Source organism: Thamnophis sirtalis, unplaced genomic scaffold (assembly GCF_051295495.1).
Source record: "Thamnophis sirtalis isolate CommonGarterSnake01/CBP01778 unplaced genomic scaffold, rThaSir2_p1.2 scaffold_1, whole genome shotgun sequence".
Lineage (NCBI taxonomy): Eukaryota > Metazoa > Chordata > Lepidosauria > Squamata > Natricidae > Thamnophis > Thamnophis sirtalis.
Genome location: NW_028261381.1, coordinates 110865789 through 110892090, shown reverse-complemented (window position 1 = coordinate 110892090; position 26302 = coordinate 110865789). Strand labels below are relative to the sequence as shown.

Here is a 26302-nt window from a genome sequence, read left to right as displayed (position 1 = left end):
TATTTATTGATACCTAAGGCAGTGGGAGAAGACTCTCCACTAAGAAGGTTTGAAGGTTTATTTTATTTATATGCCGCCCTATTCCCTGAGGGACTCAGGGCGGCTCACAAACCCAAGGGCGGGGGAAGGTAAACACAAAGAAACTACAACAGAAAAGGTACAGGGGAATTTAAAAGACAACCAACAGTCACGATTCGAGAGGGGAAGGGAACTCATCAACCCCAGGCCTGCTGACACAGCCAGGTTTTAACGGCTTTTCGGAAAGCTTGGAGAGAGGTGAGGGTCCGAATCTCTGCGGGGAGCTCGTTCCAAAGGGCCGGAGCAGTCACAGAGAAGGCCCTCCCCAGATGACATTGGCCAGTAGATGGAACCCAGAGGAGGCCTAATCTGTGGGATCTAATGGGCCTTTGGGAGGTAATTGGCAGCAGGCGGTCTCTCAAGTATAACAGCATTAGGTGATTTAAACAAAGCTTTAGGGAGAAAATGCATCTGTTCTGTATGATTATTAGGTTTGTAGCCTGATCAGTTCTAGTCTTAAGGCTGATAGCAGTCTCTTCAACCTGAAACACAATGTCAGGGTTCCAAATAACATCCAAAATTAAATCATAGTCCAAGGCAAAGTATTGCTCAAAGTTCCAATTTATTAAGAGAGCCATGTTGGCACATCTGGGGAAACCCGAATCTGAGCTTCCTGGGTTTTCCCCACCCAGTTGAGAGTTCATGATCTTGTCCCCACACCCACAAGTCCATCACATGGTCCAATCTTCCACTGCCGTGCTGGCAGTTCCACCCATCCAGTTCCGGTCAGATGCAGAGGTGTAGAGACAAAGGATGACCTTGGATTCTACAAAGGAATGTAATTTTGACAACATCACATTCTACTCTTTGCTATTCCCCCTCCCAATTCCCCACTAATGAAACAGCATAGTAGAATGAAATATTAGTGTGGCAGGCCAAAGATACCAAAAGGAACTGGCTGCAGGCTTGACACACAATACATTAGTATTCTTCAACCTGATCCCTTCTGCCCCATGTTAAATTGCAACTCTGAGAACCGTAGTCAGGATTAACAGCAATCCCAAGACCTCTGCAGGCTACCATTAGATGGTACTATTCTTACCGGAAGTAATCAGGTTCTATTACCACAGTAACAAACACCCCAGGACAAAGACTTTCATAATTGACACTGAATTGACTTAGAGAGCCAGTTTGGTGTAGTGGTCAAGACATTGGCTAGTAATCAGAAGACCATGAGTCCTACTCCTTGCTTGGACATAAAGCGAACTAGGTAATCTTGGGCGAGTTACAAACACTTCTGAAAAACTTTTTCAAAAAACTGCAGAGAGTTGTCAGGCTGTCTCTGAGAATTGGACATAAGTGAATGGAAGAAACAAAACTGATCCTACATCAATATGTGACTGGCTGTGAATCAATTGTTTTAGTTCTGTGAGTTTTCCTGTGCCCCTCTACCCCAGTTTTGCATGGGTTTTATTTCATGCAGAAACCCAATTTTACTTATCCATATGAATCAAATTGGGCTGAGGGTACAAGGAGGCACATGAAAGACCTTCAAGAAATGCAGTTAGTTGGATAAATGGAAATGGTATTTGGATAAGGTTACATGTAATAAGGATCATATGGTGGAAAAGCAGATTAATCAGATTGTAAAGAGTTGTGCAGGTTCAGCTGTTGTATGTATAGCTCAGCAAAAAGTACATCGATAAGGCAGTTCCATTTTTTAAAAGGGCAATCAGGTTTTTAAGGCCCATTGCTTTCAATGGGATTTAGCTCTCTCTGCTTAGTACATACAAAACTGACATTAACTATGAAAGGATTGCAGTACAAAGTCCATGTTTTGCATGCAGAGAATTTGGGATTCAGTCCTTGCTGTCTCCAGAAAAAAAAATGCCTGCAACTGACTGAAATCATGGAAATGTGTAATCAGTGTGTAGACTAATGTTTCTCAATCTTAATGAAAGTTAAAATGGCCAAGTGTTGAGAAACAGTAGTATAAACCACAGGAGGGCAATCTTTTGCATTCTAGGTGTTCTTTGACTTCCATTGTCACCATCTAAAAGGCCACAGATTGTCTATCCCTGGTATCAATGACTTGAGCAGAACAGATTAACCATCTGATTAAGCCTAATGAGACAATTTCTCATCGTTCTTAATTAGAATGCTACTAAAGAGATCAAGGCAAGTTCTTGTGGCAAATTATGATAAAGCAATAAGCATTTGCTATAAAGAGAATAAGCCATCTGTCTAACTCTGTTTGAAAGAACATTCTTGCCCTCATTATGAATTATTCTGCAAATTAATTAATATATTAAGGGGCAGAAGTCTTGTTTTGAATAACCACGGATATTCCATTCTTATTTAATTCTTCTTCTCCTCCCTGAATTTGGTGGCAGATAGTCCCATATGAGTGAAAGGAGATAGAAGGTTCAGAGGTTTTTTCCAGATTTGTTCTTGGGGATCTGATGTGATCCTGTAAATCCTTTGTGTTTCTGTCCCCCTGCCTTTTGTTTTCTGCAGTTTTTTGCAAATGTCAAACAAAGATCAGGATATTTTTATGAGATTTTCATCATATATGGCTCTGTAATGAAAAGGCACTATGCAACCTAAAATCAGCTCCATCTATTGGCCTTGATGGATTATGTGCCTACTTCTTAAAAAAGCTCTCAACCACCATAGTAGAACCTCCTACCATAATATATGAAATATCCTTCAGAACCAGCTCCTTGCCTAACTTATGGTCACTAGCCACGGGCATCCCTATCTTCAAAAAGGGTGATCCCAGCCTAGTTGAAAATTACAACCAATCTCATTATGTTGTCTCAGCTGCAAAGTCATGGAATCAATCCATTATCCTCTACTTAGATCCAACTACTTTCTAACAAGCAGTTTGGCTTCAGAAAGAAATTGTTCCGAATCTGCAACTCTTACACTGCTAAAGCATATGGTCTTCATAACTCGACCAGGGTTCAGCAATAGACCCAATTTATATAGACTTCTGTAAAGCCTTTGATTCAGTGGTACATGACAAACTACTTTTAAAACTAAAATATTATGGCATCTCCAGTTCCCTTAAGTGGATAACTGCATTCCTATCAAACAGGCAACAAGTAGTCAAAATATGAAACACCCTATCAAACCATGCATCTGTTAATAGCGGTGTCCCCCAAGGTCGCATTTTAGGACCCACAGTCTTTATACTTTACATAAATGACCTTTGTGATCATATTATAAGAAACTGTGTTCTCTTCGCTGATGATGTAAAACCATTCAACACCACTGACAATGCTGCTACCCTACAAAAAGACCTTGCCTATGTGTCAGAATGGTCAAACAGTTGGCAACTCCAAATCTCAACCAACAAGCAAAAAAAAAAAAATCAGAACACAAAATACAAGCTGGGTGGATATAACCTCATAGATAACCCCTATTCTGTAACCTAATCTTCTGAAGCTTCTTCTCTAATATTGAACTAGGGCATACAAAACTTTTGCTAGAACAATTCTTGAATGCAGCTCATCTGTCTGGAACCTGCACTGCATATCAGACATTAATACAATCGAATGGGTCCAGAGATATTTCACGAGAAGACTCCTCCACTCCTCTGCTCACAACAGAATACCTTATGCCACCAGACTTGAAATTTTGGGCCTAGACAACTTAGAACTTTGCCGTCTTCAATCTGACCTAAGCATAGTACATAAAAGTATCTACTACAATGTTCTACCTGTAAACGAATACTTCAGCTTCAACCACAACAACACACAAGCACACAATAGATACAAACTTATGGTAAACCACTACAAATTTGATTGCAGAAAATATGACTTCAGTAACTGGATTGTAATGCCTGGACTGCACTACCTGACACTGTGGTTTCTTTCCCGATTTTTTTTAAAAGGGATCTTCCATCACTGGCCAAGAAATTCATGAAAGAAGAAATTGTATTTTAAATCATTATGTTTTAGCAGGGTTTGGGGTTATGGAGAGGAATTCAAGCAAATAGCAATAGCACTTAGACTTACATACTGCTTCACAGTGTTTTGCAGCCCTCTCAGCATTTTGCCCCCAGCAATCTGGCTCCTCATTTTACTGATCTCAGAAGAATGGAAGGCTGAGTCAACCTAAATGTGATACAAACCTGAAACATCTTTGATATTTAATTTTATTTATCAAACATATGTAGTTTCTCTATCTAACTAGAAGTAACTCTTGTGTTTTGTGTCAGGCAGCTTTCTGTCTTTCCTTAAGACTTTTGTCCCTCTGACCGCCCCTCCCCTTCGCAACCTTTGTTGCTTGCTTCTTGAAGGACTGTATCCAATATTCCAGCCCTCGTGTAAAGCCTTGAATTAGCTATCACTCTTCTTGAGATAATTATAGGTTTGTATAATGTACCTATTGTTCTGTTCCACAAAGCCTTGCTGTCATCTAGATGGCTGTGGTGGGGAGATGAGAGAATCTCTCTATGCCTTTTGCAGCCACACTGTGCTGCTAATTAGCATGCTGCTTTTGCCTCTTCCTTCTTAGGGCTTCCTGTTTCAGAGGCCAAATTCTACCCTTTTCCTGGTCTGTTTATTCTTGCTTATTGGCTCTTGTGTGCTACCACTGCAGATGTGTCAGGCAGCCTTCTTCACTACCTGTTCTTAGAACCACATTGATTCACTCACTATATACAGGTAAGTCAGAGTATAGGATGTGGTTGTCTTTGTAACTTACAAAGGCAATTGAAGGTTCACACAAGGAAGGAGCATCTTGTTTCCAAATATCCTGCTCTTGGATAGCTGTCAGTACTCCCACAGATGTTCTGAAGTTGGACTTGCTTTTTGGAACTGCATTCATTCAATCAGTTCACCGGCAAAACCGCGATGGACAAATGCACGTCGACAAAACCGCAACGGACAAATGCACGCTGTCAAAACCGCTAATTGATTTTCTACAAAAGTGCACCAACAAATGCGCGCCGTCAAAACCGCTAATTGATTTTCTACAAAAGCGCGCCAACAAATGCGCACCGTCAAAACCGCTAATTGATTTTCAACAAATGCGCGCTGACAAAATCGCGTCATCAACAAACTACATAGTGTGACGCGTATATGTATGATATAACCCTAATTCTAACCCTAACCCTGAAAATTTTTTCGATTTTATTGTGCTTGTCATCGCGCTTTTGTCGTCGCAAATTTGTCAGCGAGATTTTGAAATCACGTTTTAATCGATGCTATTTTGTCAGCGCACATATGTCTATCGCGCAATTGTCGGGTTACGCATTCAACCTCTTAGGTTTTTTTTCCCAATGGGAGATCAAGGGGGGCTCATCATATTGAAAATAACCCCAAAGCATTTCAACAGTGGTCAGACATAGAAGAGCAGGAAGAGTCAAAACAAGAGTTACATTGATTGCAATTTGAACAGGACCAAATAAAGTTGAATGCTTTGTGCTTTAGAGAGCTCTTGGAACCAGATCATCTTGCTAACTATAGATTATTTCTCTGGCTGCAGAAGCTGAGGTGAACATAGCAGGTAGGTCCTATTAACCTGAGTTTAAATATATTACGTGAACTCAGCCTCTCAAGATTAAGCATAACAATGATTTCTTTATAAAATATCTGATCCCCCCCCACACTTTGTATCAAGCACTTTAATGAAAGAGGATTTTCTTCATTAATGTCTGAATTACTAACAGATGGTGATCAACTTCCATCTTCTTCAGCCAGGATGGCCATACTGTACTGCAATTTCCATTCAAATAGCGGTTTGTGAGAGAAAGCTGTCTTAGGCTGAAGGAGAACTCAAAATGTATTGGCCAAACTTATATGACTTTGATTCAGCATATACTTTCATAACAACTATAGGAAAGAAATAATGGCAAGTTGTCAAGGCTTTTAATATAGTTAAAAATTCTTGCAAGGATTCCTTCATTCATATGTACATGTGGGCTTACAAAGAGTTCCATCAACTGAAACGAGCAACTGTTATATTCAAATATGTTTTCCTAATAGACAACTACCTTTATTTTTCGGAGTATAAGACGCACCCTTTTCCCTCAAAAAAGAGGCTGAAAATCTGGGTGCGTCTTATACACTGAATACAGCATTTTTTGCCTCCTGAAACCCTGCCCCTTCACCAAAATGGCCGTGCATAGCCTTTAAGAGGCTTTCAGAATGCTCCTGGGGGCTGGGGACGGCAGAAATAAGTGAAAAATGGGATGTCTTATGCTCAATTTGCCCTCCCCAGCTCCCAGGAGCACTCTATAAGCCTCCTAAAGGCTATTCATGCCCCCCCTTTTTTTTACAAAAAACAGGGGCATTTTTTGCTGGGTTTTTTGGGGGGGGCACCTCCCAGGAGCACTCTACAAGCCTCCTAAAAACTATTCATGCCCTTTTTTGAAAAAAGAAAACCGGCCCCATTTTTGCAAAAAACGTGCCATTTTGGGGAGATCTGTAGAGTGCAAAAACTTTTTTTTTAATTTGCCTCTTCAAAATCTTGGTGAATCTTATACTCCAAAAATACGGTAATCACTTCAAAATGAGGAATAATTAACTTAAAGCAATCACTGAAATTTTAAAAAATGCTAGCTTAAAAAATCATTTAAAATATATGTACAAAAAGACATACAAAAGCAACCGGCATGCATAGTACACACACACAAAAAAAGGAAAAATGCTTCTATAATGACCCACTGAAACACGAGTGATATCTTTCTACTCATCCTAAAGGAGGTTGAAAAAAATGAAGATTAGTAAAAATGATTATCGACCAAATGAGAAGTTAAAGGAAATGCTGTAGAAATGGCAAGATGTGGATTGCTCTTCACCACAGTAAGCCTGAGCACTGGTAATAAAAACAGTAAGTTATAGGCCAAAATTGATAGTGAAAATTGATAATTATGATTACATATGCCAGAGTAAAGTGACCAAAACCAATTTAATTTCTTAACTGACTGATTATGTGTTGGTCCTATGTATTTTAAAGAAACAATATAAAGATAGGCAATCTATAGTTTTCCACTTTATTTTGAACCTATTCATTTAAATAAGGTAAAGGACTGAAAGTTATATTATACAAGACCGGCTTAAAATTGAAGCTCTGTTCAACAAGTTATGACAGATTGAACTGAAGCTTAGATGACATTATGGTTCCTGATGTGATATAAATCAAATGCTTTTATAAGTTTGATATAACTGATTTAAAAATAGTAGTAAGTTTTGCTTGGTTTTACCTCAAATAGTCCTTGCTAAACAAGCTCTGGTCACCATAGTTGGTTTTTGGCCGATACTCATCATTCCAACAAATACTCCAAAGTTTGGTAGCTTTGACAATGGAATTAGATTTAGGACACAATGGTGCTTCTACAATAGCAATAGCAATAGCAGTTAGACTTATATACCGCTTTATAGGGCTTTCAGCCCTCTCTAAGCAGTTTACAGAGTCAGCATATTGCCCCCACAATCTGGGTCCTCATTTCACCTCGGAAGGATGGAAGGCTGAGTCAACCTTGAGCCGGTGAGATTTGAACAGCCGAACTGCAGATAGCAGTCAGCTGAAGTGGCCTGTAGTACTGCACTCTAACCACTGCGCACCTCAGCTCTAAGAGAGAGTTAAAACTCCTTTTCCAAGAGTGCAAGGCAACTGGATCTTTCTTAGCCACCTTCTCCAGTCTGGAAGACCTCCAAATGTGTGAATTGCAACTTGCAGGATTCCTTGGCCTGTATGTCTGTTGCTGGAAATTGTAAAAAACTGCTCTAAGCAAATGAAACTGTGAGATGGCTTTGGGAAAGAAATAGTCAGTTTTCCTATGTCCTCTGTGACAAAATCTCTGAAGCTGAAACATAGAAGTAATTGCCTCTGACAAATGGCAATCTCTCAGCTTGACCTACATCACCAAGATATTACAACACTAAAATTCTATTTGGAGTGTCTTGGAGGAGAATCAAATGCCAATGTAACAAATATGTATGTGGCTTTCGTTGTACCAGAAGCTCTCTTTCCCAGCTCTCCAAAACCAATCTAAGGAAATGTTCTTTAAAGTATTTCAGAACTAGATAGACAGTGTTCATTTATTTAGATATTGTGTGCATAAAAACAAACAAACCAAAAAATAGGTCCACGCGGAATAAGACCAAATGTGTCCACTGTTTTGCTATTTTCCAAATTGTAGATTTTTTTTTTAATGTAGAGACTCATTCAGAGACATGAGTCCAGGTACAATCTATAACAGGGGTGTTCAACCTTGGCATCTTAAGACCTGCGGACTTCCCAGAATTCCTCAACCAGCTGGGGAATTCTGGGAGTTAAAGTCAACAAATCAAAATTGCCAAGGTTGGACACCTCCAGTTTATCGTATCCCACAACCTCTGTACCTTTCCATCACCTCCTTATTCATCCCTTTCTAGCTCTGCATTTTGGTTTCATATGTAGAACCAATCTGCTGTTCAGATGAAAATACATGAAGCTGAATGACCTTAGAAACTGAATGTAAAATTAATGATCATGATCTAACTTATAGTATATTAAGCAATCAATTTTTTCCTATACTTGGTATAAAAACCAGATCTGTCTGCCTTATTTTCTATGATAGCTGACAAATACATTTATTTTTACTTTGTCTTCAAGTCAGGGCTGACTCATGGCAACTGTTCAGACAAATCCCTGTAGTTTTCTTGGCAACATTTTGAGAAGTGGTTGGTCATTGCCTCCTCCCTAGGGTCAAGAGAGAGTGACTGGCTTAAAGTTTCCCAAGTTGACTTCATGCCTAAAACAGGGCTAGGACTCACAGTCTCCCGGTTTATAGCCTGTGCCTTAGCCAATACACCAAACTGACTTTCATAACAAATATGATATCCCTGTTAATTACTGATGGTGTGGTAATTTGTCATACAAGATGAAGGCCCTGGGCGGAATATCTTATTTTGCACCTTGTTTAGTAACTACCGTATGCATCTTGGCAATGGAGAACTTTAGAAGTCTTCTTTTATTCCTCATAAAGATTATTTTTGGATGTGTAATGGAAATAAAAGAAAAGAAACAGATGCAAAAGCTTCAAGACATGCCATAAATATTAAAGCTCTAATGTTATTTCATTGGTGTAAACTTTTTAGGAGAAAAGTTATTTGGAATTCCTAAGGAATTTTGAATATTTGGTTTCTGGATAATTAATACACGCCCATGCACTTATTAGTCATGTCAAAGACTTGTGCTGGTTTCTTTGCACATGGCTATATTCCTTCAAAAAACTTGCAGCCTGCCTTTCATTGTTCTAGCCTTTTCCCTCTATGACCTAAAGCAGACATTCACAGATGCATTCCAGGCAAAAGTGGATGGTTTCAGATGGAACAATTCCAGAACATTTTCCCTTTGTTTTTGCATACTGCAGTTTATTATTGTCTTGACACTTTCTTTTCTGTATTTCATTCCCACATATGGATGCTTCAGGTTTTAGCTTTGATCTTCCCATTTGTTACCATTCAGATATTCAACAACGTGAGTTCTTCTCAGCTTTTCTCTTTCCATCAACATGGTAAAGAATGATGGTTGCTATAGTCTCTTGTTTCTTAGCCATCACTTTACATTGTTCTTTGATTCTAAATTACTTTTTGGTATTAGGATTTTTTTGCAGCGGAGATGAGTGGCTAAAAAAAAATCTAATAAATAAAAGTTTGTCAAGACCCAGTCACAACTGATCTGGCATTAAAGAATGGAATTACTGTGCAACCATTTCCAGATAATTAGCTGAGATTGAAGATCCAATGGTAGTTTTTTTGAATGATAATCTCCAGAAGTTTGCATCACAATAGATACAAATTTAGCGTAAACCCTTCCAATCTCAATTGCAGAAAATATGACTTCAGCAACAGAGTGGTCAATGCCTGGAATGCATTACCTGACTCTGTGGTTTCATCCCCAAATCCCTATAACTTTAACCTTAGACTGTCTACTGTTGACTTCACTCCATTCCTAAGAGGTCTGTAAGGGGCATGCATAAACGCACCAATGTGCCTACCATCCCTGGCCTACTGTCCCCACTTATTTGTATCCATTTCCTGTATTCATAATCATGTTTATACTTATATCTGTTATCTTATACATGCTTGACAAAATAAATACAATTAAAAATTAAATTAAAGTAACTAGTGGTAGTATTTCAGCAAATAAATCGGTTGATACTTCTTTAGAAGCTAAGGGCTACCTTATCTGGGCTTGTCAGCAGCATTGCAGGGCTGGCTCCCCAAGACTGACAAGAGGACAAGAACTAAATAGTTATTACCGTAGTTCATTTACATTTCATCAAAATATAACTACCATTATATCTGTATATCATTTACTATTTATTCTTTCTTGCCATATTAAAATATGCAAGTTGATAACTGTTTTTGATCTTGCCAATTACCTCCAGTAGACCGATTAGATCCCACAGATTAGGCCTCCTCCGAATTCCATCCGCCGGCCAATGCCGACTGGCGACTACCCGGAGGAGAGCCTTCTCTGTGGCTGCTCCGACCCTCTGGAACGAGCTCCCTGTGGAGATTCGAACCCTCACCACCCTCCAGGCCTTCCGCAAAGCCCTTAAAACCTGGCTGTTCCGACAGGCCTGGGGCTAAAGAACTTTTGCCCCCTCCCCCTCGAATAGTATGGTTGTTGTGTGTTTTTAAATTGTGTATTGTTTTGTTCGTCTTTTTTATCCCTTATTTGTACCCCCTTCCCTGACTTGGATTGTGAACCGCCCTGAGTCCCCTTCGGGGAAAAGGGCGGCATATAAATGCAATAAATTCAATTCAATTCAATTCAATTTGGAATACCATCCAAGGCTTTCAGGAGTTTGTATACAGCAGGTACTGAATGAAAGCTTTCTAGGAAGAAAGAGAGGGTGGCACCACATTTGGAATATCAGCTATTACGATATTTTTTTCCCACTGACTTGTTTTAGAGAAATGATAGCAATTCACTACAGTTTAATCATTAATTTTTTACTTCCTTTGCCTATGCCATTGGCATTGCAAACACAGAGATTTGTTATAAGACTATTACTAATAGTATATAAATATTTTCTATCACCTCAGTCTGTTTCTTTTTTTCATAGTTTTGGAAACTAAATGCCTTGATAGGTAAACTAGTCAAGGAAAAGAAATACAAATACAATACAATACAATACAATACAATACAATAGCAGAGTTGGAAGGGACCTTGGAGGTCTTCTAGTCAAACCCCCTGCCTACCGTTTCAGACAAATGGCTATCCAACATCTTCTTATAGACTTCCAGTGTTGGGGCATTCACAATTTCTGGAGACAAGCTGTTCCACTGATTAATTGTTCTAACTGTCAGGAAATTTCTCCTCAGTTCTAAGTTGCTTCTCTCCTTGATTAGTTTCCACCCATTGCTTCTTGTTCCACTCTCAGGTGCCTTGGAAATGACTCCCACAATACATCTAACCATTTAGTTATTATTTTTCTTCTGACTGTGCAAAATGAACAAGTAGATTTCAAACCTGTGCCGTCTCTGCAAGATAAATCGCAGTCCGTGGAGGCTTCTCTTTTTCATTTTCATTTCTACAGTTATTTTCTAGCTACTCCAATCCCCCCAGATAAAGAATGTTTGTCCCTTGCTATGATAAAAATTTGACATTGTCAACTCTAACAGGGACTTAGTGATATAGTATTGGCATCTTCGCAAGCCACCTTTGCCCTTATCTTGTCAGGTTAACTTACCGTTAACTTAATCCATTCAGTCTAGGACAGCCTTCCACCATCTGTTCCCCACTCCCTCCCCTCACTGGCTGTGTTAAGTCTGCAGTTCCCAGAATTCCCAGCTTGCCCAGGAACTGCAGACCTGACACTTCTGGACGATGTCAGATTGGAGAAGGGACAAAGAAAATATATTCCAGTTTGGGCTGTGGTGTCATGTGATATCAGGAGCCTATGAAATTGTCCTCCTTGGATGCAAGGGGGACAAAAGTGATTGTGAATTGCTCACAAGGTTCTGTCTACAATAAGGTGACCAGACATAACGCTTTTGGCGGGACACCCCCTCTTTTTGATGCATTTTCCCGCATCCCGCCCGCTTTTTTAAAAGGCACGCTTTTTTTGGCGCTGGCAGCTCCCGCCCATCAGCTGCTGGGCTGGCTCATCGTTCTGTTCTATGCTACCTACATATTTAAGCCAGCCCAGCCTGCCGCTCACTGAGTTGATTGGCTGGACTCCAGCCAATCAGTGAGCTGGCCAACCAGCTCACTGATTGGCTGGACTCCTTAGCTGAGCACGCATGGAGTCTCCATTTTATTTTGTCTTTCTTGTTGGGGTTGCAGCTGCGCTTACTGGTGGTGAGTAAAATAAATCATGTTTTGTAAAAAAATTTACTCGGGAGTAAATTTTACTTACTCCTGAGTAAAAATTTTACTCGGGAGTAAAATTTACTCCCGAGTAAAAATTTTACTCGGGAGTAAAAAGCGGCTGCCGGTCGTGCAGAGAACTTCCATCCAGACTTGCCGCCCGTGCTGGCTGTGAACTCCGCAAAGCCAAAGGGGGAGAAGGCAGGGGGCTGTCTCCTCCTCCCAGCCCAGCAAACAGTCCTTTTTTCAGCTGTGCAGACAACTTCCACGTGGCTCTCGCAGCCCGGCAGAAGCATTTTTTCGGGGGAGGGCTTTGCCTTAAGCAAGAATTGCATTAAAGACCAGAGCAACAGGTATCAAATTATCTTGAACAATAGTTTGCAGTGTTTTCATATCTTGCACCCAGCTTTTTAAATTTATTATTAAATAATTTGTATTCTATCAGGGGCTTTCAGCAGTTTACAGCAACAAAAATGCCAAATAAAATTATATTATTATAAAATCATTGTAACAATTCCACAAAAACAATAAAAAGAAAATCCAGTGATAAAACCATATTAAATCCCAATGGCTCTAGAAGACAGAATAATTTGTACAGCCTTCCTGAATGGACAGCAGGTTAGGGCTCCCTGCTCTGGAGGAGGTTTCCAAAGGATGGGCACTGAAACCTTCCTCCTGAGAAAGCCCTACCTTTGTCATGAATGGGATTACAGGGCCTCCCCAGAAGATATTTAAAGCTCTGGTAAGATAGCTTTGAGGGGGGTGGTCTTTAAATATTTGGACTTTAAGCTGATTTTGGAACATCTGTAAATTTGAAAGCACAAAAAATGCTATTGGCTTGTTTCCAGATGAGTCATTTACTGTAAGGAGTATAGGCTCAATGTATTTTAAAATAATATTTTATTTATTGTGCATATGATTTTTTAAAATAGTGGTATTCTGTGTTGATTCTTTTTTTAAATTGTCTTAGACTATTTAAAAAAAGATTCTATCCAAAATAAATTGAAACAAGCCATTTTTAAAATTTCTATGCACAATACTTTGAAATGGACTCAGGAGTCATGATTGACACTGAGTGAATTTGCACTTTTAATAATCAGGAAGATACAATGGCATTGAAAAAAGTGACTGATGACCATTTTTCACACTTAGCGACCATTTTCACACTTAGCGACCGTTGTGGCATCCTCATGGTTACGCGATCAAAATGTTGATGTTTGGCAACAGATTCGTATTTCTGATGATAGTTTGAAATGGTGACAGTATAAATTATTGCTGGTGTAATACTTAACAATGGTTTTTAAGGATTTCTTTTATTTATAGAATACCTTTTTTATTATTTGGGGGGGGATTTTTACTTTTAAATTGTTTATAAAATGTATTTACTACAAGAAATGTTCCTTTTTGCAAATGTGATCTTTGCAAATCTTTGTGATGCAATATGTTCAGACCAGGTTTATGTGTCTCAAAGTGGCTGCTATTCTATGGGCAGGCCAGGTTGGTGCAAGGCAGCTTTGCCAGATTTGGTGTGTTTCACCCTCATTAAATTTTATATCGTATGCCGTTGTGGCATCCTCATGGTTACGCGATCAAAATGTTGATGTTTGGCAACAGATTCGTATTTCTGATGATAGTTTGAAATGGTGACAGTATAAATTATTGCTGGTGTAATACTTAACAATGGTTTTTAAGGATTTCTTTTATTTATAGAATACCTTTTTTATTATTTGGGGGGGGATTTTTACTTTTAAATTGTTTATAAAATGTATTTACTACAAGAAATGTTCCTTTTTGCAAATGTGATCTTTGCAAATCTTTGTGATGCAATATGTTCAGACCAGGTTTATGTGTCTCAAAGTGGCTGCTATTCTATGGGCAGGCCAGGTTGGTGCAAGGCAGCTTTGCCAGATTTGGTGTGTTTCACCCTCATTGAATTTTATATCGTATAAAGAATGGAAGGAGGAAGGAAGAGAAAAAAGGAGGAAGGGAGTGAGTGAGGAAAGAAGAGGATGGAAGGAGGGAGGAAGGAAGGAAGAGAGGGAAAGAGCAGAAGACAGATAAGGTGAAGGTAGATAAGCAAGAGGAATGAAGGAAGAAGTGAGGAGTCTCGAGGAGGGGGAAAACATTTAGTGACCAAAGTTACAATGGCATTGAAAAAAGTGACTGATGACCATTTTTCACACTTAGCGACCGTTGAGACCATTTTTCACACTTAGCGACCGTTGCGATCATTTTTCACACTTAGCGACCGTTGCAGCATCCTCATGGTCACGTGATCCAAATTTTGTTTGGCAACAGATTCGTATTTATGCTGGTTTCAGTGTCCTGGGGTGACCTTTTGACAAAAAATTTTTTTTAAAATCAAGCCCCCCCCCCCTCAAGGGTGTCCCTCTTTTCCAATCTGAAAATCTGGTCACCTTAGTCTACAACAAATGTAAGCAATGGAATAAGTCAACAGATAACATGTACCAGTGGGCTTCCTCTCCCTCCCTCCCACATATAGTAAATTTCTATATAGCTGACAATTAAAATAGGCTTCACGGTTCCTTTCTTCACATCCACTGTTAAATTGTGATTTTTTTTTATTCTACAGGGATAGCTGGGTTGCTGTTGGTTTATCGAAAGTTGAAAGACTTGTACTACAATTTGTCATGCCACTGTCCTGCACGATAGAAATCAGTATTTTTAACACAATTTTTGCATTAAGCACACATGCATAGCAAGACAGAATTATCCAAATATATTTGATTTACATGTGTTTTGGAGTAGAAAATCAGATATGATCTCCTAGTTATTAAAATATGTGGTGTCCAATGAACAGAACCTTTAAGAGAGAATAAGAGAATAATGAGAATAAGTTCCATTTTACACAGCAGAAATGATGCATAGAATTTCACAATTTCCCATTCTTTTGTAATTTAATTTTATATGTTAGAATAAAAATTCTTATTATATTTGGAAAGCAAAATCATATAGTCTTAGCAAGTAAAATCCACACTTAGGAGTTTGGAGAGAGCTTGGAAAGACTATTTTTCCAAAAATAGTCTGGTTGTTACTCAGTTTGAAAGTAACAGCTAAAGATATGCTTTTAAACAAACAAACAAACAAAAATGAATAAAGGAATTTCCATTGAGGGGGATTCTCTTTAAAGGAAACTATGGTTCAAAGAAACTGGATCAATCGGTAATTGTGATCTTGGGTACCTCATAAAAATAGCTTAAATTAAATTGAATTTTACTGGGAATTTTGGTCAGTGTTCCATTTCCTCCCTGCTGCTGCATGAGGAGAGGAGAAAGAGACACAAAAGCATGTGAAGTACAGTGTGCACTTCCAGGCACATAGGGTTAACAATGCCTTCACATCTAGTAGCTAGTACATTTGTAGTACAGGCAGTCCTTGACTTACAAGCAGTTACTTAGTGGCCATTTGAAGTTTTTCATAATACAGATGACTAGGATTGCAATGGCAGTTTCTACTGAGCATAGCAACCCAAGGGGAGAAATGTTCCTGCTTTGTTGGAATTGCTGGGGTTTCTAATCCTGGCTTAAGAAAGGAGACAGCATTCAAAGACTATAGACCAGGGGTGTAAAACACACGTCATTGGGCCATGGTGGTGCAGTGGTTAAGAGTGCAATACTCTGGTGCAGTGGTTAAATGCAGCACTGCAGGCTACTGCTAGATCAGCAGGTCAGCGGTTCAAATCTCACCGGCTCAGGGTTGACTCAGCCTTCCATCCTTCCGAGGTGGGTAAAATGAGGACCCAGATTGTTGGGGGCAATATGCTGACTCTCTGTAAACCGCTTAGAGAGGCCTGAAAGGCCTATGAAGCGGTATATAAGTCTACTGCTATTGCTATTGCTACTGCAGGCTACTTCTGCTGACTGCAATTTGGCAGTTCAAATCTCACCAGGCTCAAGGTTGACTCAGCCTTCCATCCTTCCGAGGTGGGTAAAATGAGGACCCAAATTGTTGGGGGCAATGTGCTAATTCTGTAAACTGCTTAGAGCGGGCTTTAAAGCACTGTAAAGCAGTATATAAGTCTAAGTGCTATTGCTATCATGGCAGTGTCACGTGACATAACTATCAGGACTCCCTCCCCCCTTTGCTAAACTGGACATGGGCATGTGATGCATCCAGCCTGCGGGCCAGGAGTTTGGCAGCCTTGCTATGGACTATAGACAGATGTTCATAGCAAGAGGGCAGCCTGGAGGTATGTGGAAACTACAGTCTTTCTTCAGAAACCATATTTATTAGAAAGTGAGATAAAGTTAGAGAATTTTAGGGATTGTTTCTTAGCCATCTGGATGCCCATGTTCTGAAAACGTGAAAGCTGCCAATTCATGAGATATATCATCCCCTGCCTGATGTATTGGCTCTGTTTGTACAACAGTGTGATTCACAACCTAGCCAAACCTGTTGTAGCTAAGATATTATGCACATCCTGCCCATAATTCCTGTCCCAGAAGCTCTAACCTGGTTGCGTTTTGAACTGCAATTGAGATTGAAATAAATTGGGTTCCACTGCCCGCACTTAGAGAAGAGATGATTATGGAGCCAATCAAGGAGTGACATAAATGCTGTGTAATCCACTGTACAAGATTACTGTTATGATGTGTCCTCCATTCACGCAATAATGCAATCTCACCTTTTTTTTTTAACTTCTTCCTCTATTCTAAGTTTACTGGTTTGTCGGTTTCAGTGAATAAAAAGGAAGAAAAAAATATTGGTCTACCATAGAGTGAGAAGAAAATCTGGGAGCTTTCAAATGAGTTTTCTAAACTTTAGTTTTTCAGAGCTCCTAATTCAAGGAGACTTGACCTTAATGAACTCGCTAATTAAAAGAAGGTTGAGGCTCCCTTTACAGTATTCAAGATTCTATACTTCCCTACCTTTAATTCTTTCATTAAAACTCCTCTTTGAAGTCTGTGAGATTCTGACTTTCTTGATTTGTACCCAGTAGTACAAGGCTTGACACTGTCCAGATGCTACATAAGTCGCATAAATAATTGACAAATATGTAATTTCCAGGTTGACAGACATTCAGGAGAACAGGCAAACTTTCCCCTATGTGTTCAGTTAAATCAAGATCTCAGTATACATTTAAGCTTGGACTTCAATACATGTTTATTAATATATAGTCAAATTAAGTAATTCTAATTAGTTCACTAGGTTATCATTGCACGTTGCCAAACAAACAAAAAAGAAAAAGAAACAAAGGACACATACTTCAAAAAGTGCCATGAGGTTGCATAAAATTTGCATTGTAAATTCTTAAAGTGAATAGAATAGAATAGAATAGAATAGAATAGAATAGAATCTGGAAGGGACCTTGGAGTCCAGCCCCCTGCTCAAGCAGGGGGAACCTATACAATCTCAGACAAGTGATTGTGTATTAATTTGGAAATAACAGCAATGTTATACTTGCATCTGATTTTGATCATCTAATCTTCCTTTCTGCTTAGCCAGCATACTAGGGTTAGGTGTGTATAATTTCAAGAGCCCGGCTTATCATCCATATGGGTCTCCTTGTCAAACCACATAGGACTGCATGATTTTTCTCATATAAGCCAATATAAAATAAAAAATACAACTGAGTCATCTGAGTCAAAGTGTATATTATTATTATTATTTAGTTTCTAGTACAGGTAGTCCTCAACTTGCAACCACAACTGAGCCCAAAATTTCTGTTGTTAAGTGAGATATTTGTTAGGTGAATTTTGCCCTGCTTTATGACCACTTTGCCACAGTTGTTAAATGAATTGCCGCAGTTGTTAAGTTAGTAAGTTGTTAAGTGAATCCCCATTGACATTGCTTTGTGTCAAAAGGCCACAAAAGGGGATCGCATGGCCCCGGGATACTGCAACTGTCATAAATATGAATCAATTGCCAAGTGTCTGAATTTCGATCATGTGACCATGTGATCATGTGACGTTGCAGCAGTCGTAAGTGAGAAAAACAGTCATGTCACTTTTTACAGTGCCATTGTAACTTGTAATACAATTTGTCATGCCACAGCCTTGCGTAGTAGAAATACAAATTTTTAACATGACATTGGGGACATTGCAACCATCATAAGTGTGAAAAATGGTCATAAGTCACTTTTTTCAGTGCCATTGTAACTTTGAACGGTCACTAAATGAACTGTTGTAAGTTGAGGACTACCTGCATGCATTTCATTTCTGATGCATACCACAATGCAGCAAAAATAATATGCTACAACAACAGTAATTTTAATGAATAATTAAAACTTAAGTTGTGTAAAACACTACACCCACCCTGATGGGATATTTATATTCTTGTCTACATCTCACCATTAGACTTCTCAATGGAGGGAGGGAGTAAAGGGGGGACAGATGCCACCCAGTGGTGGGTTTCACATTTTATTACCACCGATTCACCATGTGCGTGCCCATTCACTTCGCATGTGCTTTGCTTGTGTGAGCACCTTCCATGCATGTGCCCGCCCTCAAAACCTGCCTAAATAGAATAGCATTGAGCTGGGGCAGGTGGGCAAACCCACCTGTGATTTCTGCTACTGATTCGGACAAACCAGTACAAACTGGCTGAATATTACTTCTGATGTCACCATTGGGAATATTTTGGTCACCTAGTTGACTTTTAGATATCTGTGAAAGTAGAATGTCACCAGCTTTCCTCAGCTAACAGACTAAAGACATTAGGCTGGTTAAGGCTGATCTATGCTTATGGTGCAGTGGTGGGATACAATTTTTTTTTACAATCAGTTCTGTAGGGTGGCTTGGTGGGCATGGCATGGCTTGGTAGGTGTGGCCGGGGAAGGATACTGTAAAATCTCCATTCCCTCTCCACTCCAGGGGAAGGTTCCTGCAAAATCCCCATTTCCTCCCGATCAGCTGGGATTTGGGAATCAGAGAATAGATGTGGGTGGGGTGAGTCAGAGGTGGTATTTACTGGTTCTCCAAACTACTCAAAATTTCCACTACTGGTCAGAACCTGCTGAATACCACCTCTGTTATGGTGGATGGTTTCAGAAATAAATGTTTCTGGAGATAACCTGATTTCAGACCATTGGCAGAGATAGTAGAGTTATTAACCATGGCTTCTGAACAGTATATGGCTCTTTAATCCTTTTTTACATCTGTCAAATTTCTTCAACAAGAAATGGAAGTAAAAACATACCAAATCAGGTTCATATACTTTGGGTTAGACTCCATATAAATCTGTACCTCAAATTTAGTTCTACCTATACAAATTTTCATGGAAATCCTGACCTATTAACTTTGATAAAATCACAGCATTCCATGCACTTACCTTCCAAGGAGTTTGCAACCCACTCATCCTTGTAGACAGTTCTAAATAAGGCTAATATCTTGGATGAAAATATTGGTCCTTTTCCATGGAATTTTCCCATAGGTAGCCCAGCGTTCACTTTTCACAGACACAGATGTGACTAATGAATAGAAATAACCTGGATGCATCTTTTTATTGTATTGTTATAGAATTTGAGATGGCCTTATATTTGTGGGTAGCTATTATTAGTGTAGTGCAATTCAATGATGTTAGTTTAATAGATGAAAGAGAGAGGTGAATTTAAAATAACATTTTCTCGCTAAAGGGAATCTCCTTAAAAGAGCAGAAAGTTTAATTTTCAGTCTTGTTTATTTTTTTAAAGTGGCAATAATGTATTGGATGAGACTGCTAAAATTGGTCTTAGCCTTTCATTATGTATGCTGATTATATTTCTTATGCATTATCAAATTCTATTACTGCAAATCTATTCAAAGGAGGTAGATGTTTAAATATATCTTTGTATTTGGTTTGTTGAAGTCCAGGCTCTGGAGCAAAATAAAATCTAATTATTACATTAATGTAAATTCATTATAGAGTTGTTAAATATAATTATAGCTTACAAGAATCATATTGCAAAGCCAAAATTATTTCACTGCATGAAATTAGACATTTGAGGACAGAATTACATAATTTAAACAAATTTCTTTTCAGTTTTGTAAACTTGCAGTGTGACAGACAAATTATGCAATTATGGAACTGGATTATGCCTTAAATTGAGGTATGCTGGACAAATCCAAATAAATGCAATGAATTACTGTAATCCATTTTGCACATTGTCTACCATATATTGGCATCCATGGGGCTGAGCAAGTGGGGAAGGGGAAATGATGAAATATGCATTATAATGTCAGCATGTAAATGGCATGAATTATGTGCTTGCATTAGATATCATGATGTCCTTACATCACTTAACATAATTAAATTGCACCATTTAATTGTACCACCATGACAATTACACTGTCTTTTGATGTCCTTGGTTCACTTGCCACTGGGGCCATTATAAAGCTGTGTGTATATGTATGTGTATATATACAGGTGAAACTTGAAAAATTAGAATATGGTGCAAAAGTTCATTTATTTCAGTAATGCAACTTAAAGGTGAAACTAATATATGAGATAGACTCATTACATGGAAAGCAAGATAGCTCAAGCTGTGATTTGTCATAATCGTGATGATTATGGCTTACAGCTCATGAAAACTCCAAATCCACAATCTCAGAAAATTGGAATATTGTGAAAAAGTGCAATATTCTAGGCTCTAATCAGCTAATTAAGCCATAACACCTGCAAAGGGTTCCTGAGCCTTTAAATGGTCTCTCAGTTTGGTTCAGTAGGAATCACAATGATGGGAAAGACTGCTGACCTGACAGTTGTGCAGAAAACCATCATTGACACCCTCCATAAGGAGGGAAAGCCTGAAAAGGTAATTGCAAAATAAGTTGAATGTGCCCAAAGTGCTGTATCAAAGCACATGAATAGAAAGTTATGTGGAAGGGAAAAGTGTAGAAGAAAAAGGTGCACAAGCAGCAGGGACGACCGCAGCCTGGAGAGGATTGTCAGGAAAAGGCCATTCAAAAGTGTTGGGGACTTTCACAAGGAGTGGATTGAGGCTGGAGTCAGTGCATCAAGAGCTACCACACACAGATGGATCCTGGACATAGACTTCAAATGTCGTATTCCTCTTGTCAAGTCGCTCCTGAAAACAAACAATGTCAGAAGCGTCTTTCCTGGGCTAAAGAAAAACAAATCTGGTCTGTTACTCAGTGGTTCAAAGACTTCTTTTCTGATGAGAGCAACTTTTGCATCTCATTTGGAAACCAAGGACCCAGAGTATGAAGGAAGAATGGAGAGGCACACACTGCAAGATGCTTGAAGTCCAGTGTGAAGTTTCCACAGTCTGTGTTGATTTGGGGAGCCATGTCATCTGCTGGTGTTGGTCCACTGTGCTTCATTAAGTCCAGGGTCAACGCAACCGTCAACCAGGAGATTTTGAGCACTTCATGCTTCCTTCCGCAGACAACCTTTATGGGGATGCTGACTTCATTTCCCAGCAGGAATTGGCATCTGCCCACACTGCCAAAAGCACCAAAACCTGGTTCAATGACCGTGGGATTACTGTGCTTGATTGGCCAGCAAACTTGCCTGACTTGAACCCCATAGAGAATCTATGGGACATTGCCAAGAAAAAGATGAGAGACATGAGACTGAACAATGCAGAAGAGCTGAAGGCCGCTATTGAAGCCTCCTGGTCTTCCATAACACCTCATCAGTGCCACAGGCTGATAGCTTCCATACCAGGCCGCATGGAAGCAGTAATTGCTGCAAAAGGGGCCCATAAGGGGGTCCTGAGTACATATGCATGCTTATATTTTTCAGAGGTCCGATATTGTTCTATGTGCAATCTTTGTTTTATTGATTGCATGTAATATTCTAATTTTCTGAGATTGTGGATTTGGGGTTTTCATGAGCTGTAAGCCATAATCATCACAATTATGACAAATCACGGCTTTGCATGTAATGAGTCTTATCTCATATATTAGTTTCCCCTTTTAAGTTGCATTACTGAAATAAATGAACTTTTGCACGATATTCTAATTTTTTGAGTTTACCTCCAAAGGTGTTGAATAATCATGTTTAAACATCCATATTAACAATCTGGGTCCTCATTTTACTGACCTTGGAAGGATGGAAAGCTGAGCCAACCTTGAACCGGTGGGAATCGAACTGCCAAAGTGTAGACAGCCAGCAGGCAGCAGAAGTAGCCTGCAGTACTGCATTCTTACCACTGCACCACCTCGGCTTTTAAAAAGTCTCTTGGTATTTCTAAGAAAGGAATAAGTGTTACGATTTTTCTAGCATTGACTATATTGGCAGTATCTCTCTACTTTGGCCCTACTACATGGCGGTTAACACATAGCAGTAGCTTGGTTGGCTTTCCTTCTGTCGAATGTGTCACTGCTGCTTGCTTCTGGATATGAAACGTATGAGGAAAGCTAGATGATGTTGCATTTGAGTTAGCTTGCCAACCTTATCTGATTTGTCTGCTAAAGAAGGAATTTTGAAACTCAGTTAATGGCTGGGGGACTGAATTCTTGACCCATTTGATTGAATAGTTACAGTTTTCATATTATAGGAACATTTTAAAAAGACTAAAGCCTTTGCCTGTTCATTCTCTGCACCCTCTCAACAAATTTCTACAATGGATTGGAAGTAGTGGAATGAATCATTTGATGAAGGAGTTGAAGTTATTTTCCCCTACCTGTAAATTAATGGAGAGAGGGGGGCATTGGGGGGGAGGGAGGGAGGGAGGGAGACAGAGAGAGACAGAGAGAGAGAGACTCTGGTAATGGATTTGCAGATAAATTTTCAGCCAGGAATCTCCATAAGAAAGGGTTTCCAAAAGTCAAGATGGCAGCTATGACTGCATGATTGAACCTTTACTCTCTTCCCCGCCTCCACCCCAAGTTTTGTGCATGCAATGATTACAGAAAGAGATGGATCTTTGGCTGTGCAGTTGCAATCACCATCTTGACCTGCCCTGGTAAACCAGATTGCTGGCAATCCTTCTAATTATTGTTCCTGTTGCTTTGCTGACCAAAATCTGAAGCTAAAATATTGTCATTTGCTTAAGGTCAGATAGTAAGTCCATGAGAAAGATTTGAGCCTCTTATCTTTCGTGGCAGCCCCACCAAGATGCTAATATTATTGTACAGTGTTCTTGAAACTTTGCCATGATAATAAATATCAGGACTAGAGGAAAAAAAAATAAGGGTAAGAACAGCTATAGGAATGGAATTTATCAAAAAGTCCCGTAATTACAGCAAACTCTCTTAAGTTCATGTTAACTTCTGTCTTTGTAGTATATACTAAATAGCTTTAGTTCATTTAGTTTATTCAATCTGGTTGAGTAAAAAACCATTAGTCTAGCAAGCATTTAAGCAATAGCTACGCTACATATTACCCTAAATAAATTATATTCGCTGTTTGCAGCCTGTAAACCCTGAGCACTTATCAAATAAATCAGTTATTTCACAATTATCTATTTTGCTGTTTGCTCTGTAAATATACTTTTGTGATGTCAGTAAATAATCATGTGGGCAAACATTTTTGTGGGGATTTTCAAAAATAGTTCTGATTACTTCGGAAAACAGGTAAGACAAACTGGGACCCATAACAATGGTCCCAGTTTGGCTTCAACAGAATGCCAGCCATGTTCAACCACTTCATGTTGCCTATAGCAATGTTTCTCAAACTTGGCAACCTTAAGATGAGGGGACTTCAACTCCTGGAATCCCCCAGCCAGCAAGGAGAATTATGTTGAAGTCCATCCAGCTTAAACTTGCCAAGATTGAGAAATACTGTCCTAATTTGTTGACATTCCCCAGCTATTTATCAATTAGCAGAACTGAAAACGTGGTCGCCCCAAGGCTGAGCAAGGCATTTGAGAGAGATGCTTCACTGAAGACACCAGGCAATCCTTTGGGAGACTTGCATAGCTGCTTCACAAGCAGCCCTCTCCATTTGCTTGTGCAAGTGTGCATACACAAGCACTTCTGCATGGCACATTCATTGATAGCGTGCTTCTCTGATTGTTCTGTTAGGTTGGGCACAAGTATTAAAATGCAGCGCTTTGTGGCTTTGTTTGCCTTACCATTCTAACAGGGGGACAATTGAGCAGATGATTTTTCAAATGCATTATTTTAAAATTGCTTGAAATTATTTGCTGACCTACAAATAACTTTTTCAGCCATCGGTTGATAACTGCCAGGCCCTTCAATTTTTCTGCAACATGTTTTTCTGCCTAGAGCAAAACTGGACTTTAAACAATCCTCGATGCTGCCAATTTAAAGAAAACATTTAGTTTCAAAAACTTAGTTTTATTTTTAGGCATTCAACTAAAAATAATCCCTTGAAGGGAGTGCTGTAGTTTATCATTTCATTGGTTCTGTTAATACAAAGTGACGGGCACTGCTCATATTTCATTCCATGAGGTGCGGTGGGGAGGGGGGCTTAAGCAAAGAGGAGAGTTTATTTTGTTTTCATTCAGCACGCTTTCTTTGGAGTTTTATTGTGCATCTTCATTTCAGCAGGGAAAGAAATTTGAGATAATACTGATAAGTGGAATGTAGTATGAAGGGGGAGGCGGGAAATAAAACATTCGGTTTCCTTCTGAGTTAGATTTAAAATGTACATATTTTCCATCTTTAATTACAGCTTTGATTCGGAGTCATGGCTTTGTAGTCGTGCTTGAGTTTTATTGCTTTCCTTTTCTCCCACTCCCCACCACAAGTTTTTAATTGAAAACAGGGGGCCTCAAGAGACACCCTGGAAGTTCTGTTCAGAGAACTGTCTTGGGAGGCTGGCATTGCCTTACACAGCTTGCATTCCTTCATGCTGTCCCTTTCACTATCCTATCCTAACTGGGCTCCTTTGCTTGTAGTTCCACTAGGAATCGAGCCCATTTTGTGGGACCAGTTTTCCCGTACCCTTTTTTGACTGCTGGAAAATCCCAAGAATTGTTGCCACAATTTCTGGTGACATTTTGTGTGGCTTCATTGTTTATGCCACAGACAAATTCAACAGTAGGTATTAATCTTTAATCTTCCCTGCCCCTTGGCTTTAGTTAACAGTAAACTCCTGGTTGTTAGGTACCTTGTTTATCATGCAGTTTTTGAGGGAACCTGCCATAAATGGGGTCTTAGTTTAAGCCGGGAAGGGGGAAAAGAAAAGGAGAACAAGGTTGTATTTATTTGTGATTGCTCTGTGGTCTTAAAAAAAATAGAATTGGCAATTCAGTTCCCAGCAGCTGAAAAGATTAGCATTGCATCTGGATTTTCATATATATATATGGTGCTATGTTTCTCACTTGGAAAAGGAGGATCAACCTTATTTGTACAGATCATCCAACTTGCATTGTGCTGGAAATCGAATCTGTGCTTCATGAGTAAATAGCAATAGCAGTAACACATAGACTTATATACCACTTCATAGTGCTTTACAGCATTCTCTAAATGGTTTACACAGTCAGCATATTGCCCCCAACAATCTGGGTTCTCATTTTAGCGACCTTGAAGGATGGAAGGCTGAGTCAACTTTGAACCCAGTCTGGATCGAACTCCTGGCAGTGAGCTGAATTAGCCTGCAATACTACACTGTGCCACCACGGTTCATAGGTAAATAGAAAAATATTTAGTGTGTAATGATAATTGGATCTGTACTCCAAGAACAGATGTAGCATTAGGATTCTTACAGTGCTTATAAAGATGAGTCTCTTTCTTATTGGTTTAACTTGTGCTTCTGCGTTATATGGATTAAACTTTACATTTTCACACATACAAAGGCTCTTTGTCCCTATATAGTCTGTTAAAGTGCTAACTAGTCACTTTTTTTTCTTTTCTAGAGTGTCCTGACAGTGTATGGATTTTTTTTTTTGCATTGTTTCATTGTACACAGCCTGTCTGTTTAGAGATCATGGAAGGGAACTTCTTATTGATGCTGACAATGGCATCTCGCAGGCAAGGCTAAATTGTAGTTCTTCATCTTTTGCTTTCTCCTAGTGGAGTGATGATGAACCTTTTTGGCACCAATTGCCAAAAAGGGACCACTGCGCACGTGCCTGCTTCGCACGCACACA

At 39.3% G+C, this 26302-nt stretch overlaps 1 protein-coding gene across 7 annotated transcripts in view; it reads left to right on the top strand.

Annotated features, from left to right (window-relative positions):
- The window catches only part of DPF3 (double PHD fingers 3), a 208596-nt gene that overhangs the window by 68874 nt on the left and 113420 nt on the right, over positions 1-26302 (top strand). Inside the window, exon 1 of one of the 7 annotated variants that reach the window (XM_087721837.1) lies at positions 25752-25841. The exons of the other annotated variants lie outside the window; for them this stretch is intronic. The gene's annotated coding sequence lies outside the window, so the exon portion shown is untranslated. Of the gene's footprint in view, positions 1-25751; positions 25842-26302 lie in introns of those variants that run through there. 7 annotated transcript variants of the gene reach the window in all.